This window comes from Helianthus annuus, chromosome 17 (genome assembly GCF_002127325.2).
Source record: "Helianthus annuus cultivar XRQ/B chromosome 17, HanXRQr2.0-SUNRISE, whole genome shotgun sequence".
NCBI lineage: Eukaryota > Viridiplantae > Streptophyta > Magnoliopsida > Asterales > Asteraceae > Helianthus > Helianthus annuus.
The window spans coordinates 124,178,283-124,200,642 of NC_035449.2; the positions used below are offsets into that span (position 1 = coordinate 124,178,283).

At 36.3% G+C, this 22,360-nt stretch overlaps 2 long non-coding RNA genes across 2 annotated transcripts; both read left to right on the forward strand.

Moving 5' to 3' along the window:
* The first annotated feature begins 6,517 nt into the window (after nt 1-6,517).
* On the forward strand, nt 6,518-9,416 carry LOC118489042. Its single transcript, XR_004885875.1, has 3 exons — nt 6,518-6,881; nt 8,748-8,814; nt 9,378-9,416. It is a non-coding gene; the product is annotated as an uncharacterized LOC118489042 (long non-coding RNA).
* A 6,923-nt stretch (nt 9,417-16,339) lies between these two features.
* Nucleotides 16,340-19,238, forward strand: LOC118489043. Its single transcript, XR_004885876.1, has 3 exons — nt 16,340-16,703; nt 18,570-18,636; nt 19,200-19,238. It is a non-coding gene; the product is annotated as an uncharacterized LOC118489043 (long non-coding RNA).
* The last annotated feature ends 3,122 nt before the right edge of the window (nt 19,239-22,360 follow it).

Genomic DNA, 22,360 nt, shown 5'->3' on the forward strand with positions numbered 1-22,360 from the left:
GTCAGGGCACCATCCTCGAGTGTGCCTGTAGCATACTTCACTCTGTCCCCAGCAGGACAGTTACACATCGCAAACACTAATTCGGCTTTCTCAAACCAACGCAGTAACCCCACAGCCCCTTCAGTCCCACTGAACGTCTGTGGCTTACAATCCATGAATGTCTTTAATGTGCAAGCAGGCGGATTGTTTTGGTTCGGATTCGCTTGCAGACCTAGGGACAAAGGAAATTACAATACACGGGTAAGATTTTTGTACGTGACACAAGTACAAAGAAAATTGGGCACATATCGTACCGGCTTGATAGGCTGCTAATGCCTCAGCCACACGGGTGTTAATCAGATTCGTCAACTCAGCCTGAGTCATAGCGATGTGTCCACGTCCATGGCCTCGTCCGCTCATGATTCTATTATAAGGAGAGGGAACAAATTGAAGAATCAAGATAAGGTAGGAGTCAAATCTCACGTTGACATTTACAACTACAAAGTTTACACCAGCCAATAGGGCAGAACCCTTTTTCACACTAGTTAAGCCTCACTGGGACTCACATGCACCTCACGTTATTATTATGTGTGCACCCATAATAATAAGGCAATTTGCATGTTTATCTCAGTGCCTTTTAATTCGTGCTAAAAGTTTCCCCCTCATTCAAATAGCAACACGAAAGGCATTACAAGATTAAGTATCGCAAGAGTCGATGGGCAGTGCCACACTATTTAGCTTCACTAATACATGCAGCACAGGTAATCATATCATGGTATCTAGTATGTAGTTTCATGAAAGTCGTGAGTGTGTGATTACTAAGCAAGTAATGCATAAAGTAAACAGAGGTCGAACCTTGCAATCTGGAGCTGAGTGTCATGGTCGTTTTCGTTACTGTTTGGTTATAGTCTGGTTTTATGAAAACGTTTTAAAGCCTAGTTCACTATAACCAGTGGCTCTGATACCAAACTGTCACACCCCCAAAATACCACTTGCGGAATCTCCGCGGGACGTGTGACGTACCAGGATCTAGCCACCAATCACATTGAACCATAACATAGAATTTAATAAAAGTTTCCATTTATTTCATAAATAAATCCAAACACAATCAAAACCAATTTGTTCAGCGGAAGCATAATGTAAATAGTGTTTTCAAGTGTTTCAAAACGAGAGTACAATAATCTTAAAACTTGTTTCCAAGAACTACGACCCATGACCACTCTAGCACTCCCAGATAGCAAGTTCCAATCCAAGTACCTAAGGACCTGCAAGCATGCAGAAAAAGTGTGTCAGACAGGCTGGTGAGTTCACAGTTTGCTTTATCCGTTTAATACCAAGTAGTGTGTTATGATTTTTTAAGCTGTGTTATGACTGTTATGTTGATAATAACTCGATACCGCAGATGGCCCTTTTTGCCCTTCCTCAATGCTCTATCAAACATTGGCCATGATTTAAAGTTATTAGTTCACACCCGTCCTATCCAGGTACATCGTGAGGGTGCCAAACCTAATAGCGCTATCAACTAATAACCCCATTACCCTACAAGCAACTAACCCGGTAGTAATGATGGGACTTAAGTGATAGAAGTGAGTGTATTATCCAACCATAACGTTTACTGAAAACCGTTGCATATCCCCTGCAAGGATAGCGTTGTGAAATCCGCCTCACATCCCCTACAAGGATGTGGGTATGTATGATCGGTTTCGGCCCTGAATGAGTCGATCAGAAGATTTCTTGTCCAAACAAGAGGCGGAAACTAATGTTTTGGTGCAATCTCAGCCGTATTCACTTTTAACTGTTGTTTTATTGATTACAGAATCGATTACAAGCTCTGAAAACACTTCGGCAGCACTTCGTGGCAACCGGAATGACAATGACCTAGAACTATTCCTGATTTCGCTCCTAGAGACGCTATATATAGGTGTCTTGATTTCGCTCCAACAGGTACGAGCGGAATCACATGTTTACATTTCGGGCGAAATCAGAACTTTATGCATTTCGGGCGGAATCAACAATTGGGGTTTCGCTCCAAATGACAAGATGTCAGTTGGAGCGGAATCACTTCCTAAATATAGATTCTAGGATTCCGTGCCCTGTTCTAGCCTGTATGATGCAAGACTCGATACAAGACGTAGACGACAGACGGATACACCAACAAACTCCCCCTCGAATGTTGACGGAGTCTTTAGTGTCGAGTCTTCGATTGTCAACCTTCAGTCTTTATCAGCCTTTATCATCAACAAACTCCTCTTCCTCGGATGTTCTCCATTGCAAATGCAGTTCCAGGATCAGCACTGGCTCTAACTGCTTCCTCAACTTTGCCTTCAGACTCCCCCTCTCAATTTGCTGGGATCGTAGTCTGGAATTCACACATTCATGATTCATTCCATGATCGTGACCTGGCTCTCTTCCAGCTCAGGTTACCTGTACAATCTCTACCCAACACATAAGTTTCAAAATGATTAAATCTTTAAAATTTAGAAACTATTTCAGATAATACACAAAATGATTTGTTCTATGAAAACCACTTGTAAACATTTCATCTTCATACACTCACTCCCAAACCTGTTCTTCATGTTTAGCACTTGGAATTTCGAAAATTAGCTTTTCAATACCAGTTTGTCGAAAATCTTTTTGGATTTTATACAATTTTATGCTAAAACACACTAAAATCTTTTTGGATTTTTTAATAAAAAAATGCATAAACGAAATATTTACAGACAATATTTTTGTGAGTTCGTGCAAGAGGATCATATCAGTTTTGGAGACACATCACCAACACCGTTAAGCTTGATTTCATTTTAGTTCTAAACAATTCACCTAGATTGTCAGTATGTTTGTCCTCTTAAATTTTCACAGAAATTTCAACTGTTTCGAGATATGCTATTAGTGTCTTAATTACTTAAACTTATTCGCGTGTCCCACCACTTGAATATACTCCCGTATCCAGATCCCAATATTCAGTCTTACAGGTGAGTATACCACAGATGATATCTGTATAGGGATTAAAATGCGAGGGCCGTGAGAGCTCAGGTCGATACTTCCGTATACGCAGAGAGATGACGGCTTCGACTTTCGGTGTGTCCCCTTTAGAGGATATTTTTTACAACAGCAATGATTATCAATTTTATTGTTTAATCATAATTGCTGAGGGATTTTGCTATGTTTCAAGCAATTTGCAGAAAGTATTATACGGTGACTAGGTCAGAATTTCCATTCAGCAGAAGTCCCGGTATAATACTCCAGATATCACTGAGTATAAAGACCTAGTATCTCAGAATAAGGGACCTTTCAAACAAGATTTCGGGGATTACCCATATATCCAAGAAGTTGTTCCCCACGAACTAAGCAAGTTTAAATTTTTAGATTTATATCTCGTCACAATTTACTAAATGTGTAAAAACCTACTGACACATCCACAGTGAGATTGTTTATTACATTTTAACTTTACATTTCTTTAGCATGTTGTGATAGTCCACTGATGTACTATCATTTCCTCTTTTATGCAACAAAAACTCATTTTTCATTTTATCATGTTTTTGGCTTTTTTTTCTAATTTTTTTGGATTTTCTGAAAATTTTTTACTCCCCCCTAAAATTCAAAAACATTTAAAAACAAATTGTACAGAACATGACAACTGATATGAATCGCCTCAATTCTCCATCCTACTTGACATAAACAATCAGAACTCCCCCTCACAACAAACTATTTTCCCATTAAGATTTCAAAACACTTAAGTTTGTTTTAATCAAAATGGTTTTTCCAGAAAATAAGTTCGTTTATCAACCACTTGTAGGTTTTGGGGTCATTTCATCACATTAATTACCAATCTTTCGAATAAGAGTTAAATCAAGTTCAACTTAATGACCTTGATTAACCACTTGTAGGATCAAAAACCAAACATTTCAAACCTGTTTTTCAACCAATTACCCTCTTGTCGGTTGAATTCTCAAGGTGCCGATTCCTACTCCACACTTACCATCCTGGGAGTTCGGGCAATTTATACTTCTCAATCACAAACATTTATAAGAATGATGCCGATTCATGCTCCACGATTACCAACTTGGGAGCTCCGGCAAGTCAGGTTTTTACTCTTTGAAAAATATATCCACCCAAGCCTGACCTTCCTTGGTTGTAACAATATCTTCTTCTTCATCTTTTCTTTCAACGGACTTGTGAACATTTCTTTTGGCAGCATAAAATTCTTTAACACTTTTGGCCTTACCATTGACCATTTTGCCAAAAATGTGCTTCACATTTCCGTTGAAAGCTTTTTCAACATCAAATTTCTTCTTATCAGAATAAAATTGATTTGAAATTTAAACTTTTCCAACTTTCTTCATAAAATTTTCAGCACGCAAAGGTGGAAAATTTTCATCATTCATAGTTGGAACTGATCTTTCAACCTTTCTTTCAACATGTGGCTTCTCTATTTTGTGGAATCAGATTCATCACCAGAACTGTTACCTGAACCTTTAACAACCCATTTTTGATTTTTCAAATTATCTTTTCTTTTTAAGGCATTCTTTGAACATTCTCCCATTTCAAAGGTTGAATTTTCAAAGCCTGTAAACTTTTTGGTTGTAAGTTCAGTTTTCTCAACAATTTTCTCTTTTAGTTTACCAGAAACTTCCTGTTTTGGTTTGAATGTTTTAGGACAGTTTCTAGCAATGTGACCAACAGATTTGCATTGAAAATAGGTTCTTGTTACTATCTTTTTCTGAACAGCAATTTTTTTAGCTCTTCTTGCTTCTTGACAAGGAATTCTTGATTCGTCTGCTTTCTGAATGCTTGCTCTTTCTCAGCCTCTGTTGTTTTTCCTGTAACAAACAAAGTTTTTGGTTTATAAACTTTTTCATTTTTATAATTTTTCGTTTGATTAAATCCAAGACCTTTCTTTTTGAAATTACGATTATGGTTTGGTTTCTTTTGGAAACTATAACCACAATTGTAACCCATTTTCTTGTTAATTCTTTGTTGGTCTCTTGAAGTGTATTGTTTAGGTTTTCCGGTAAGATTTAAATCTTTTATTTCAGAAATATTAATTTCTGTGAGTTTGAAAACCTTTCTAATCATTTCAATATAACACTTCTTATTGGAAAAATCTCATCAGAATATAATTTGTCAGAATCTTTCAAAGTATATGCAACTTTGATCGATTCATCATCCAAATTAGATTTTGATAGCAAAAATTTCGTATCATAAACCCATTTGTCCTTTTTGATTGTTGGCTTTGATGCATCGGACTCAGATTTTGACTCGGGTTTGGACTCCGGTTTTAACTCCTCACTATCATCTTTATCTAACACCTGATCGACCATACTTTTTATCAACTTTGACTCATGATCAGTGTCAGATGATGTGTACGTGACATCAATATTTTCTGGCAAGTTATCTGATGGCCCAGACTCCCATTGTAAGTTAATTGCCTTTTTGACTCTTTCGGAATTTGGATTTCGTGGTGAATATCCATTTTTGACTGGGGGCGGACATCTATTGTAGACCACACTTGGTTTCTTACCAGAAATTTTCACTTCATCTTCGTCTTTAGTCACGGATTTCTTTTCTTCTGAAGTCTTTACTTCTTCAAATGTCTTCAATTTCTCCACAATTGGATAGATCCTGTCAACAACAAAAGTAGAACATGAGTAACTTTCTAATAAATTGTTGACTCTTTCAGTTTCTATTTTTTGTGACAACTGCCACTTTACGGTAACTTTTCACACTTAAAATACTCATTTTAGCTACATTTTTAGCTACATTTTTTTATTCATTTTGAACATCCGAACTGCTTATTTCGTGACATACACATAGAATACTCAAGGAATACTTACTTAGGATGCATATGACTCATTTTTATTAAGTACATTTGGAACAGTTTAAACAATGCATCGAAACTACTAGAAAAGCACCTAATAAACTAGTATTCTGACGAAAAAGCAGAATCCGCAGAAAATCATCTAAACGACATCTTTAGGACTTAGACGAAAGTCCAACATCTTATATATATTAAACCCTAACTAGGAATACAAGGGTTTGATTTAAATCCTTTCCGAAGTCCGATAACACTAAAAATTGCCCGAAAAGCACTAAAAGCGATGATTTCAACATTTTTCCACAGAAATTCTGCTGAAATCAGCTTTCTAATATTTTTACGACATGTAAAAATATTATTTGACATATAATTCATGTGAGGATACATTCGGGTAATATCCGAGCCAATAACTACATCAATTCACACATGTTTCGCAACTTAGCGTTCAAATAACATCTAACCGAAACAATTCGAAACAAATGTCCGAACGATAGCAAATCTTTTTTTTAATGGTCATCTAGTGTTAATCGGATCATTTTGGTCTAGTAATGATCATTTAACACCCTTTAAACACTTAAACACTTATACTTATAAACTACCTAAAACATCTAACTAAGAACTCTAGCATTTTTACTAAGTAATTCAAGAAGGAAAAGCAAAGGGAACCCCCCCCCCCATTCACGGTTGCAACACCCCTTGTGGGCCCCACTTTTCTTCCAACTTGTTACCAATAATATCTAGATATTTACTTCATGTTGCAACTTGATACAAGTGGTGAAATGTGATCATTGTAGCAACTAGTTACCTTCTTTTTCTAACCCTTTCATTCATGCATTTCACCTCCTATCTTCACAACACCAAAAGCTCCCAACAACACCCCATTTTCGGTCAAGAACACCCCTCCCCCATCTTCATTTTCAAGCCACTTTCATGATGATCAAGATGCATTTTCATGGAACTTAGGAGGATCTAAGACAACCACAAGTTGAAGCAAGCATTTCCATTCATCTAAGAGCTTTCAACCATCAAATCTTCATCTTCTTTGCTTCTTATTTTCACCTAGATCATCCCTAGCCAAGAGCTAGAAGTGAGACTTCTAAATCCTTTATTTTCATACTTGTTTATGTATTTATTGTTAAAAAAAACAACTTATAACTAAAACAACAATACAAAACAAGATGAAAATATAAAGAAGCAAAATAATAATCATGATATAAAAGTGTGTTTATGTTGTGAGTTAAAGATGATTACTTGCATATTTGATCTAGTTTTGATGATTAGCATAAAAATAACTTGTTAGATGATGTTTAAAAACATAATCTAACAAGTGTACATGAAAATGTTTAAGGGTTTTGTTAAACATAAATGTTTAGATGGAGGATCATGATCTTTGATTTTGTTAAAGTATATAAGGTTGTTAACAAAAAATAATGCTTTTACAAGTTATAAAAAGAAAACATACAAGATGGGTTTTTATGAAAAGCTTGTTAAAACTAGAAGTAAAATATGATTTTTGGACTAGTAAACATATGTAAAGATCATACCAAAACCCTACATGATTATGAGTTCATCTTGATAAGTTATGTTATAAATCTCATATGTTTTTATTAAGAAAAATATGAGAAGATTAGTGGTGATTTTATAAGAAAAAGATGTGTTTTTATTAAACATGGCAAAGTCCATATTTCTAATAAAATATGGCCAAGTTTTTCTTAAAAATCATAAGTTACAAAAACTATTATTTTTGACAAAATCTTTATTAGATTAAAAAGATTTTAAAGAATAGTTTTTATAAAAGCAAAGTTTGATATAAATATATATTTTTGAGAAAATATATATTTAGTTAACTTAACAACTTATGTGCTATGTGTCATTTGTTTGTATTAGTTATATTTATGATAACTAGGAACTTGAATACAATGATACAAATGAACACAATGTACATTTCGACTAAAGTCTTACAAGACTACATTTAAATACATCTTATAAACACCTTACGGACATTCCGAGCTTTCAAACACAACTTATGGTCAAAACGGACGACGGGCGAATCTATGAACATCTCGCCATTCCGAGGAAGTTACTACGACGTTTAGGCGATCTTTCGACACGAATACATACACATCACCGAAAACAATATCCGAATGTTTTGAAACTTATAAAAACTATTGTGTATTCTTTTAACTAAAAAGCCTATACTTAGTAATTTTTATAAAAATGAAAGAATATATTTTTAACAAATGGGCTTCTCTTATAACAAATGGGCTATTTTACGAATGGGCTTATTTTTAACAAATGGGCTTATTTTATAACAAATGGGCTATTTTTACAAATGGGCTTATCATCCTAAATGGGCTTAACATAAATACATGGGCTAAGCCCAATACCAAAACTTATGGGCTAAGCCCAATACCCAACATATGGGCCAAGGCCCAATAACATAAAGCCCAATAACATTTGGGCCCAACACTATTGAGGCCCAACACTATTTAGGCCCAACACTATTGAGGCCCAACACTATTTAAGCCCAACACTATTGAGGCCCAACACTATTTAGGCCCAACACTATTTAGGCCCAACACTATTGAGGCCCAACACTATTTAGGCCCAACACTATTTAGGCCCAACACTATTGAAGCCCAACACTATTTTGGCCCAACAACATGAATTCTTGGGCTAAGCCCAATGACATATAAATTGGTAAAAATACAATTATACAATTTATTCATACAAGACATGAAATCCAGAGGACAAGACCCGATGATACAACTCACGAGATACAAGAATATATATTTGGCGAAATATATACACTAAACAGTTATCAATTAATACATCTAAGACACAGTTCAATGAATAACAAAGACATACAATTCTTAACACATATTCAAGATAAAAGACTTGTACTCAAGTCATTACAAGACCGAAGTGTCTAACAAATATAGAACGTTCGTAGGTGGTGATACTATTCAGGACGACCGTACGTCAGATCACAGTTACTTACCATTCACGGACGCAATTCTGTGAGTTCATGTCCCCTATTCATTTAAATGTTTTACAACTTTACAACTATCGGGGAAAATACATGTTCAACGTATGTTAAAGTTAGGGAATGAAACACCTTAGATCATGTGCGAATTAGGGTTATACATCTAAGCACCATTAATCCAGTTTGGACCTAGGTACAAGTGGTTAGATCTAATGGGTTTTGGCGAGCCCCACTCTTGGTCGTGGACCCATACGGAAGAGTGCTTTTGTGTCCCAGTCGATAGGAATCGGTATAAAATCGTCTAGGGTTGGATTGCTTCCTTTTTCGTCACACATATTAATGTCCTCGCGAAACATTAATGATCAACGATTTCATTGACGCTTTACATACTACATCATTACATACAGATACATTTTATACAACTCACATTTTATGGATACATTTTATACAACTCACATTTTATGGATACATTTTATACAACTCACATTTTACAGATACATTTTATACAACTCACATTTTACAGATACATCTCATACAACTAAACTGCATGAACTCGCCAACTTTTGTTGATGTTTTCAAACTTAACATGTATTTCAGGAAATTAGTGGACCATGCAGACATTTCAGTCAAGGAAAGCAAGTATCAAGACTCCATGCCACCATTTAAAGGGTTTGCCCGTTATATACCGCCTCTTTGCGGTGATATAGTGGTCAAAGCCTTGACATTTTAAGACTTACATTTCGAAGTATAAAACAATGACAACTTATTTTCATTTGATGGTTTGTAACCAATACATTTAACTTATTTGCGTTCTTTTGAAACGATTATGACAATGGCATTGGAGCTTGTTTTTATTCATTTAGTATGTTCACTTATATTGTTATGCAATGAGAACTGATCAGATCACACCTCGCGCTTCCGCTACGAGCGGGTGTGACAGATTGGTATCAGAGCATCGATTGTAGTGAACCAGGATTCTTTCTCGAGTCTAAGTCTACAATCACTAGGGACCCCTCACGAAAACCTCTTGTTCATGTTGAACATATTATAAATAAAATTGGATAGGTCAAAAGGTTTTCATTGCATAAACATTTTTCAAGGTCCACTACAACAAAAATTCACTTCACATAAATCAAGCGAGGACATTTCCATGGGTGAAGTCTATGAGAAATAGACACATTACATTAACATACTATGTGCCTACAATACATTACATTATCAGTTTACGCATTATAAATGGTTTACAAGTTCAGCTTATGCAAAGATAGAAATCCTTGTTAGATAGGATTTTATATGATTATATATATATAAGCCATTCATATATGTGTTGTACGAAATATTTGGCAAGAACAAAATACCTTCGACTTCAAACTTTATTATTATTCTTTACTCGCACGATGAAAATATCGACCTCACGTCTACTGCGGCTTATGGAGAACATGATTCCTAAGTGATATCTTAAACTTAATTCCATAAAAATACGGCTGCTTTCTTGCAAATGCTGAGATGCCTGACCATGATAATGACGACGAGGCGGAGGTGGTAACCTTGGACAACAACTCTATTAGGGGGACGAGATCCCTGTGACTCATACTAATCAAGGTGGATATACTCTTGTCCTTACAAGGAAGATGAAGTACTCATCTTGAGGGTGCCTCTTCAGTTGTTATTATTACAGATTCTTTTCATTTCTATTTCATCTAACGCCGTACCGTTTTACGAGTACTGACAACAGTGTTTCCTCTCTTATTGATCGGCTGCTTCGTACGAGAGAACGCTAGGGTGACCATGCAAGGCAATTTATTATTACGGTGGCCAACGTAATAACAACTTGTAGTGCATGGGAATTCTGGTGGACTCTGCGGGCCAAGCTAATGATCACTATTCATTCAAAATTCTTAAGTTATTACTTGAGATTCAATTTTTCTTATCTATTAGAACACGAACTGTGGTGGTTAGTATAATACCCTACAATACCGTACACTACAATACAGGAAGACAACACGTATTTATTCACACCTAACATTCGATCTATATCACGATTCATTTGAGACTAGTCATTTAAACAAACAAAACTTGTTAGCTAGTCATGTGGATTTTCCTCAACATTCTCGAAATTCTTGAACATGGGTTGGTTCCAGGGTGTCTATGACACTTTATCCTACTTTACCTTACCTTACCTTATCATATTCCACCTTATCATATTTATTGGAAATGATACAGTAAATTTCGTCGCTTGACATTTGTCTTTTCCCAAGGAATGGTATGGCATGAGCCATGCTGCAACTCCCTCATTGCATTCTATTCGAAATTTCTGGAGATTCTAATAATCTTGCTAGAGCTCGTGAAACTCAAGCACTATTACCATAATTTTCACATGGACAAATAAGACAAAGGATTTTCTCTACTTCGGACGATCGAGGTCATAGAGTAGGGAACACATATTATATGGACGAAGACCACTAGTTGGTTTTCCCTCCTCAATGAACTATTTCTTTGCCACTAAAACATATAACCGATACACGCAAGAGGCACTACGCATTTTGGTTGCGGTTATTCACATTATCATTTATTTACTTATTTATTTTTTTTTTTATTTTTTTTCAGTTATCCATATTATCATATATTTAAACATATATGAACAATGCGATCTTGAGGTTTCCATGACCAATTGCATTCTTCATTTTTGGGTGCATGATAGACTATATATATCCAAATATATGTCTAGATTCTTTTAATAGTGTGTATTAAAAATATCATGGCACCAAAAGAAACAAATGTTTAAGTTAAAAGTTATGTGTTGAAAATCATTGCTTTTACACAAGATGTGGTTTATACATGACACTGTTAAGCAAGACATTATTACACATGACATTTGATGTTAGTATATACAAGACATTTTCGTAAATAACGAGACGTGTGTAATATGATAAAAGCATGGTGGATACGCCGCTGGTACTTCCTATATATAAGTGCTTATATTATATTGCATATCGTGGTGTTATTCAAACCTATTCGACAAAGACAAGACATGACATTTTGCATAAGACGCGACATCTTCTACACAAGACAAAATATTCTATTTCAAGACATGATATATTTATACACTACATTTCTGTTGGTTATTTATTTAACCATACATCATTCTTTTATATCATCTGATTTTCATATCTATTTTCATATGATTTTATAAAAGAACTCGATCATAACTGGAGCCAATATTGTTGGTTACACTTGATGCTTTCACGATCTCTCAAGGGTTGTTCCATACTGGGTAACACCCGAATTCAAACACACTGAGTGTTACATGTTGGGTTTAGCCTCGAAGATCCGAAGCATGACCGCATCATCCCACCCTACCTCAATCACTCAAACAATAGTTACTCGACACGTTTCCAATCAACCAACATTTCACATCCATGTTATTTGTTACTGGTGCCAATTTTAGCTTCATCTAAACATATGGTTGGGTTGTCCTACATCTAAACATATGGATTGGGTTATCCTACATCTAAACATATGGATTGGGTTATCCTACATCTAAACATATGGATTTGGGTTATCCTACATTTAAACATAGGGTTCCTAAAACTATACTGTGAAGTCCTCGCCACATAAAATTCAAAATGTACTTGGCCTAGAGTCAAGTAAGCTAGACATCCCCTCATGCTATAGAATTGGCATACGGTAAACTACCCTAGTCAGGGGAAGTTGTTAGAGGATGTTCCTAGGAACTTGGCGAGCGAAAATTCAGTATCGATCTCTTACCCATTGAGTTGGGTAGTTTCGATGTAGTGGTTGGCATGGATTGGTTGTCTGATAACCAAGTCGAAGTTTTTTGTCATGAAAAGGTCATTCGCCTACCACTACTGAACAAAGGGACACTTATTAATCATGGAGAGAATCACGATACACCATTGTGGATTAACCAATTGCATGAAGGCAAAGAAGTGCTTACAGAAAGGTTGTGTTGCCTTTCTGGCACATGTTGTCGACAAGAAGGCCGTTGGGCCGAAGTTGACAGATAATCCAGTGGTAAAAGGGTTTCCCGAAGTCTTTCCTGAAGACTTGCCGGGACTATAACCATATCGACAAATCGAGTTACATATCGACTTGGTATCGTGAACCGCACCCATAGCCAAATCCCCATATCGATTAGCACCTTCTGAACCTTGTAGTTGACCGAACAAGGATATTGTGAATTCATAACCCCCACTCTTTACCAATATACATCTTTATAAAGGTTTTGGGGGTGGAAAGACATACAAGTTTGCAAAAGTGCACAACATTTCGATGAATGGAAATTCATATTTCTAAACCATGTTGCAAATGAATTTCCAACTAACTCAAATGGTTTATTAAAGGTTCAAGCTTCTACTCTAAGATAGACTTACGATCGGAGTATCATCAGTTACGAATTCAAGAGGAAAGCACACCGAAAGCGGCTTTTAAAAACTCGTTATGGTTATTACGAGTTTCTCATTATGATTTTGGTTTAACGAACGCACTAGCGGTCTTCATGGATTTAATGAACCACGTGTGCAAGTCGTATCTCGACAAATTCGTCATAGTGTTCATTGATGACATTTTGATATACTTGCGATCAGCAGCTGAGCATGGCAACATTTGAGGACCATTTTAGAACTACTCAAGAAGGAGACACAAATGTGAGTTTTGGATCCGTGAAGTACAATTTCTCGGGCAGATAGTGAACAAGAAATGCATTCAAGTAGACACCTCCAAGATCGAAGCAATTAAGAACTGGGGAGCGCCCAAGACTCCAACTGAAGTCCGATAATTCTTGGGATTAGCAGGGTACTATCGGAGATTTATAGAGAATTTTTCTAAAGTTTTCTCAACCGCTAACCTCCCTCACCTAAATCGAGAAACAAGAAGAATCATGTCAACTTCTCAAGGATAAGTTGGGCGATGCACCAATCTTATCACTACCCGATGGTACCGATGACTTCGTAGTTTACTGTGATGCTTCGCATCAAGGATTGGGTTGCGTACTTATGCAACGGGATAAAGTTATCGCGTACGCATCACGTCAACTGAAAGTTCATGAAAATAACTATACCACTCACGACCTCGAGTTAGGTACGGTGGTATTCGCTTTCAAAATATGACGACATTATTTATATGGTACTCAATGCATTATTTTTCACGGATCATAAAAATCTTCAACACATATTCAACCAAAGAGAATTAAATATGCGTCAACGATATTGGGTTGAATTGTTGAACGACTACGATTGTGAAATAAAGTACCATCCGGGCAAGGCAAACGTTGTAGCTGACGCCTTGCGCCGCAAGGAGCGAGTTAGAACACTGAGAGTTCAAGCATTAGAGAAGATGATTCACAAGCGCTCAAGGAAGAGCATGTTCAAGCAGAAACACTTCAAGGCATGAAGGAACAATTAGTGCCGAAAGAAGATGGAACTTTATACCTTATGGGTCGAAATTGGGTTCCATTCTTTGGCAGCCTTCGAGATGATATGTTGAGGAAGCACATAGGCCTAAGTATTGAAAGAATACTATTGGTGGTCTAACCTCAAAAGTGATATCGCGACTTATGTCGGAGAATGCTTGACTTGCGCGAAAGTCAAAGTCGAATAGCAAAATCCCTCAGACTTGTTACAACAACCCGAGATTCCTGTTTGGTAATGGGAACAAATATCGATGGACTTCATTACGAAGTTATCCAGGACTTCATGCAGTCATGACATGATTGAGTAATCATCGATAGACTTTGTATCTCAAGGAAATAGTGGCTCGTCATAGAGTGCCTATTTCAATCATCTCAGACCGAGACGATCGCTTTGTGTCAAGAATTTGGAAGTCATTCCAACAGGCCTTTGGATCTCATTTAAATCTAAGTACGACTTTTCATCCACAAACTGACGGCCAGAGTGAACGGACAATCCAAACACTCGAAGATATGCTTCGTGCGTGTGTTATGGATTTGGGCGGCAATTGGGATACTAATTTTCCTTTGGTTGAGTTTTCCTACAACAACAGCTACCATACAAGTATACAAGCTGCACCGTTTGAAGCTCTCTATGGTCGAAAGTGTCGCTCTCCGCTATGTTGGGCGGAAGCGGGCGATAAACAACTAATCAGACCGGATTTAGTCCAAAAGACTACGGATAAAATCTTTAGATCAGAGACAGTATCAAGGCGGCTCGCGATCGATAAAAGAGCTACGCAGACAGGAGACGGAAGCCATTATCTTTCGAGGTCGGAGATAAGGCCTTGTTGAAAGTCTCACCTTGGAAGGGCGTAGCAAGTTTCGGCAAATGTGGAAAGCTTAACCCCCGTTATGTAGGACCCTTTGAAATCTTAGAAAAGATTGGCACCGTTTCCTACAAACTGAAGTTACTAGAAGAACTAAGTAGTGTACACGACATATTTCATGTGTCGAATCTTAAGAAGAGTCCAACACAAGAAACGGTTATCATCCCGGCGGATGAAGTTCACATTGATGACAAACTCCAATTCATAAAGCACCTGTTAAGGTCATGGACCGGGAGGTCCAGAAAATACGAAGGAGTCGTAACATATTAGTTAAAATTCGTTGGAACTCTCGACACGGACCCGTATATATTTGGGAACGTACAGATCAAATCAAAACCAAAATACCCCTGCCTGTTCGAGAATACTCCTGCAAAGGATGACTCAGCTTGAATTTCGGGACGAAATTCTTAATAACAGGGGGAGAATGTGACAACTGCCACTTTACGGTAACTTTTCACACTTAAAATACTCATTTTAGCTACATTTTTTTTATTCATTTTGAACATCCGAACTGCTTATTTCGTGACATACACATAGAATACTCAAGGAATACTTACTTAGGATGCATATGACTCATTTTTATTAAGTACATTTGGAACAGTTTAAACAATGCATCGAAACTACTAGAAAAGCACCTAATAAACTAGTATTCTGACGAAAAAGCAGAATCCGCAGAAAATCATCTAAACGACATCTTTAGGACTTAGACGAAAGTCCAACATCTTATATATATTAAACCCTAACTAGGAATACAAGGGTTTGATTTAAATCCTTTCCGAAGTCCGATAACACTAAAAATTGCCCGAAAAGCACTAAAAGCGATGATTTCAACATTTTTCCACAGAAATTCTGCTGAAATCAGCTTTCTAATATTTTTACGACATGTAAAAATATTATTTGACATATAATTCATGTGAGGATACATTCGGGTAATATCCGAGCCAATAACTACATCAATTCACACATGTTTCGCAACTTAGCGTTCAAATAACATCTAACCGAAACAATTCGAAACAAATGTCCGAACGATATCAAATCTTTTTTTTAATGGTCATCTAGTGTTAATCGGATCATTTTGGTCTAGTAATGATCATTTAACACCCTTTAAACACTTAAACACTTATACTTATAAACTACCTAAAACATCTAACTAAGAACTCTAGCATTTTTACTAAGTAATTCAAGAAGGAAAAGCAAAGGGAACCCCCCCCCCCCATTCACGGTTGCAACACCCCTTGTGGGCCCCACTTTTCTTCCAACTTGTTACCAATAATATCTAGATATTTACTTCATGTTGCAACTTGATACAAGTGGTGAAATGTGATCATTGTAGCAACTAGTTACCTTCTTTTTCTAACCCTTTCATTCATGCATTTCACCTCCTATCTTCACAACACCAAAAGCTCCCAACAACACCCCATTTTCGGTCAAGAACACCCCTCCCCCATCTTCATTTTCAAGCCACTTTCATGATGATCAAGATGCATTTTCATGGAACTTAGGAGGATCTAAGACAACCACAAGTTGAAGCAAGCATTTCCATTCATCTAAGAGCTTTCAACCATCAAATCTTCATCTTCTTTGCTTCTTATTTTCACCTAGATCATCCCTAGCCAAGAGCTAGAAGTGAGACTTCTAAATCCTTTATTTTCATACTTGTTTATGTATTTATTGTTAAAAAAAACAACTTATAACTAAAACAACAATACAAAACAAGATGAAAATATAAAGAAGCAAAATAATAATCATGATATAAAAGTGTGTTTATGTTGTGAGTTAAAGATGATTACTTGCATATTTGATCTAGTTTTGATGATTAGCATAAAAATAACTTGTTAGATGATGTTTAAAAACATAATCTAACAAGTGTACATGAAAATGTTTAAGGGTTTTGTTAAACATAAATGTTTAGATGGAGGATCATGATCTTTGATTTTGTTAAAGTATATAAGGTTGTTAACAAAAAATAATGCTTTTACAAGTTATAAAAAGAAAACATACAAGATGGGTTTTTATGAAAAGCTTGTTAAAACTAGAAGTAAAATATGATTTTTGGACTAGTAAACATATGTAAAGATCATACCAAAACCCTACATGATTATGAGTTCATCTTGATAAGTTATGTTATAAATCTCATATGTTTTTATTAAGAAAAATATGAGAAGATTAGTGGTGATTTTATAAGAAAAAGATGTGTTTTTATTAAACATGGCAAAGTCCATATTTCTAATAAAATATGGCCAAGTTTTTCTTAAAAATCATAAGTTACAAAAACTATTATTTTTGACAAAATCTTTATTAGATTAAAAAGATTTTAAAGAATAGTTTTTATAAAAGCAAAGTTTGATATAAATATATATTTTTGAGAAAATATATATTTAGTTAACTTAACAACTTATGTGCTATGTGTCATTTGTTTGTATTAGTTATATTTATGATAACTAGGAACTTGAATACAATGATACAAATGAACACAATGTACATTTCGACTAAAGTCTTACAAGACTACATTTAAATACATCTTATAAACACCTTACGGACATTCCGAGCTTTCAAACACAACTTATGGTCAAAACGGACGACGGGCGAATCTATGAACATCTCGCCATTCCGAGGAAGTTACTACGACGTTTAGGCGATCTTTCGACACGAATACATACACATCACCGAAAACAATATCCGAATGTTTTGAAACTTATAAAAACTATTGTGTATTCTTTTAACTAAAAAGCCTATACTTAGTAATTTTTATAAAAATGAAAGAATATATTTTTAACAAATGGGCTTCTCTTATAACAAATGGGCTATTTTACGAATGGGCTTATTTTTAACAAATGGGCTTATTTTATAACAAATGGGCTATTTTTACAAATGGGCTTATCATCCTAAATGGGCTTAACATAAATACATGGGCTAAGCCCAATACCAAAACTTATGGGCTAAGCCCAATACCCAACATATGGGCCAAGGCCCAATAACATAAAGCCCAATAACATTTGGGCCCAACACTATTGAGGCCCAACACTATTTAGGCCCAACACTATTGAGGCCCAACACTATTTAAGCCCAACACTATTGAGGCCCAACACTATTTAGGCCCAACACTATTTAGGCCCAACACTATTGAGGCCCAACACTATTTAGGCCCAACACTATTTAGGCCCAACACTATTGAAGCCCAACACTATTTTGGCCCAACAACATGAATTCTTGGGCTAAGCCCAATGACATATAAATTGGTAAAAATACAATTATACAATTTATTCATACAAGACATGAAATCCAGAGGACAAGACCCGATGATACAACTCACGAGATACAAGAATATATATTTGGCGAAATATATACACTAAACAGTTATCAATTAATACATCTAAGACACAGTTCAATGAATAACAAAGACATACAATTCTTAACACATATTCAAGATAAAAGACTTGTACTCAAGTCATTACAAGACCGAAGTGTCTAACAAATATAGAACGTTTGTAGGTGGTGATACTATTCAGGACGACCGTACGTCAGATCACAGTTACTTACCATTCACGGACGCAATTCTGTGAGTTCATGTCCCCTATTCATTTAAATGTTTTACAACTTTACAACTATCGGGGAAAATACATGTTCAACGTATGTTAAAGTTAGGGAATGAAACACCTTAGATCATGTGCGAATTAGGGTTATACATCTAAGCACCATTAATCCAGTTTGGACCTAGGTACAAGTGGTTAGATCTAATGGGTTTTGGCGAGCCCCACTCTTGGTCGTGGACCCATACGGAAGAGTGCTTTTGTGTCCCAGTCGATAGGAATCGGTATAAAATCGTCTAGGGTTGGATTGCTTCCTTTTTCGTCACACATATTAATGTCCTCGCGAAACATTAATGATCAACGATTTCATTGACGCTTTACATACTACATCATTACATACAGATACATTTTATACAACTCACATTTTATGGATACATTTTATACAACTCACATTTTATGGATACATTTTATACAACTCACATTTTACAGATACATTTTATACAACTCACATTTTACAGATACATCTCATACAACTAAACTGCATGAACTCGCCAACTTTTGTTGATGTTTTCAAACTTAACATGTATTTCAGGAAATTAGTGGACCATGCAGACATTTCAGTCAAGGAAAGCAAGTATCAAGACTCCATGCCACCATTTAAAGGGTTTGCCCGTTATATACCGCCTCTTTGCGGTGATATAGTGGTCAAAGCCTTGACATTTTAAGACTTACATTTCGAAGTATAAAACAATGACAACTTATTTTCATTTGATGGTTTGTAACCAATACATTTAACTTATTTGCGTTCTTTTGAAACGATTATGACAATGGCATTGGAGCTTGTTTTTATTCATTTAGTATGTTCACTTATATTGTTATGCAATGAGAACTGATCAGATCACACCTCGCGCTTCCGCTACGAGCGGGTGTGACATTTTTTGTGTTGCCAATTTTAGTTCCAGCTCAGCACATTTCTTTATGTAAAAGTTGACATCATCAAGCTGTCTCATGTAAGCTCCTTTGAGTGTATTCATTGCAACAACTTGTTCACAATTCGACTCAGTGTACTTGTTGATCTCTCTGCTCATTGTATCATATGATTCTTTCAATCTGTTAATGTTATGCAATAGTTCATTGTTTTGCTTGATCAAAGAATCACAGTTCAGACACTTTTCAGGAACTTTGATTACTTCAGAATCAACTTTGATTTCAAATTCTGGAACGTCTTTGACTGCTCTGTTTGATTGGAAAAATTCATTTCTTCTCTTTCTCTCGGCTTCCGCTTCAGCTTTTAGCCTTTCTTCTTCTTTCTGTTCTTATTCAATTTTTCTCCGCTTTTCTTCGGCAGCTTCCCTGACTTTTCTGCATTTTTCTGCCCATTTCAGATCGTAAGCATTAGCAATAAAAGCTTTAACAATTGACGTGTCTTTGGACATTTCTTTGGCCATGAACTCTTGATCTGGGCAAAAATTGTCCCAACAGAAACCTTCAGCCAACTTTTCATCTTCTTGATATACCAAACACACTTTGCTATTTGTTGGAATATATTTATCCCAACTAAATCCACCATCCTTTCCCAAGCAAGCCCTCTTTGAATCTTTAATCTCCATTCTACCATGTGTAGTTTGTGCTTGATGCTGTGCCTGTTGTTGTTGATACGGCTGTGGTGTGACTTGATGATAAATTGCCTTTTTGTGGTAGCTGTTGTTTCCGAAAGGGTTTTGAGCTCCACTCGCTTCTCGATTTGTGCACTCCCTCTTGAAATGCCTCTTTTCCCTGCAACGAAAACAAGTAACTTTAGACTTATCAAAACCTAAAGTTGAAACATGTGCCTCGCGAAAATCATCTCTGCCTGTAATTTGTTTGAACTTTTCAACCCGTCTCAACACACTAGCCATACACCATTTAATATCCATTAATTCCATCTCCTCGGCATCGATTTGATCGTAATCCTCTTTCGTGAGCATTGGATTACCGATCCTCCCTGCAACTAAACCTCCGTAGGATTCAAGCACGGTCACCAACAAAGACATGTGGCTTTTAGCAACTTCCTCAGTATAGTTCTGATCATTTTCAAGCTTTAAGGCAATGTTGCATTGAAGAACTTTGCCACTTTTTGTTGTAGTGAACTGAGGATCATATGTTGGAAATGAAGAGAATCCTTTTGTGCTGCTTGATCCCTGAGATGGTTTTTCAGAAGAATCTTTTGCATTGTAAGCTGTTTCAACTTTTGGAGAAAGATGTGTCTTTTCACTAACACCACTCTTGAAATACAGACTGATGTCTTGTTCTCCATCGTAGTTCTTCATCCTGGCAATCTTTCGCTGCTCCATATCTTGAGCTTCAAGGTGTTTGATGAACTCTCCCAGTGTTAACTTTTTATATTCTTTTCTGTTACTTTTCAGCATCATCAGAAAAGTTCCCCAGATTTCATGTGGTAGCGCATCTGCAAGTTTTTCAATCAATTCATCAGTATCCTTTTTAATATCAAGTTTTGACATATTTCTCACCAAGTTACAATATGTTTCAATAATTTGCTTGGTGTTTTCAGATTTCAAACCCCGAAAAAGAGAAAATTCTTTCTTCATGAGTGACATTTTGTTTTTAAGCATATCATCACTTCCTACAAATTTTGCTTCCAATTCAGTCCAGATTGAATAAGCAGTTCCATCATGTTGAAGCGAGATCAAAATGTCCTCTTTGATTGCTTGCTGAAGCAGACTCACCATCAATTTTTCATCTCTATATTTCTTTTTTTCTTCAACACTCATTTCTCTAATCGTTTGCTGAATACCATTTCTTGTGGGCCTAACATATGGTTCTTCAGTATGTTCCCACGCATCCAAGTGATAAGCTTCAACCCAATTTCCAAACCGTTCAGACCATGCATTGTAATCGTCAGTATCCATGAGCTTAGGCGGTTTTTGAGTTGTTCCAGTTTCATTTTCAAGTAAAGCATTCTGAGTAATTGTAGCCGGACTAGCAAAAGCATTGTAAAATTCGTTGTCCATTGTTTAATTGTCCAAAAGTTCACAAATTCCAAGTTTCGGGCAAAATCAGGTTTGGAGCGGAATCAAAACTATTGTTTGGAGCGGAATTAACACGTATCTTGGAGCGGAATCACAGTTCTGATTTTGGAGCGAAATCAGAAACTATCTTGGAGCGGAAATAGACTTGATTGTCAACAGGAGCGGAATCAATCTTAAATCTTGAGCGGAACCTCTATTTCGAGCGAAATCAGCGAGAACATTGGAGCGGAATTACTTTCCGAGCGGAATCAAGTTGAATTTTGGAGCAGAATCAAGTATGACGTCATTATCTGGAACATGTTTTCAAGCAAAATCAAGTAAAACTCAGATTTTAGACCGATTTTAACTTTGAAATTTTCACGGGTTTTACCGTGAAAATTTTTCAAATTTTAAGAAGAAGGTGTAGAAAATCAGAAAACACAGCTGAAAAGGCAAGAACTCTTCCTCCTGAGCTCTGATACCACTTGTAGGATCGGTTTCGGCCCTGAATGAGTCGATCAGAAGATTTCTTGTCCAAACAAGAGGCGGAAACTAATGTTTTGGTGCAATCTCAGCCGTATTCACTTTTAACTGTTGTTTTATTGATTACAGAATCGATTACAAGCTCTGAAAACACTTCGGCAGCACTTCGTGGCAACCGGAATGACAATGACCTAGAACTATTCCTGATTTCGCTCCTAGAGACGCTATATATAGGTGTCTTGATTTCGCTCCAACAGGTACG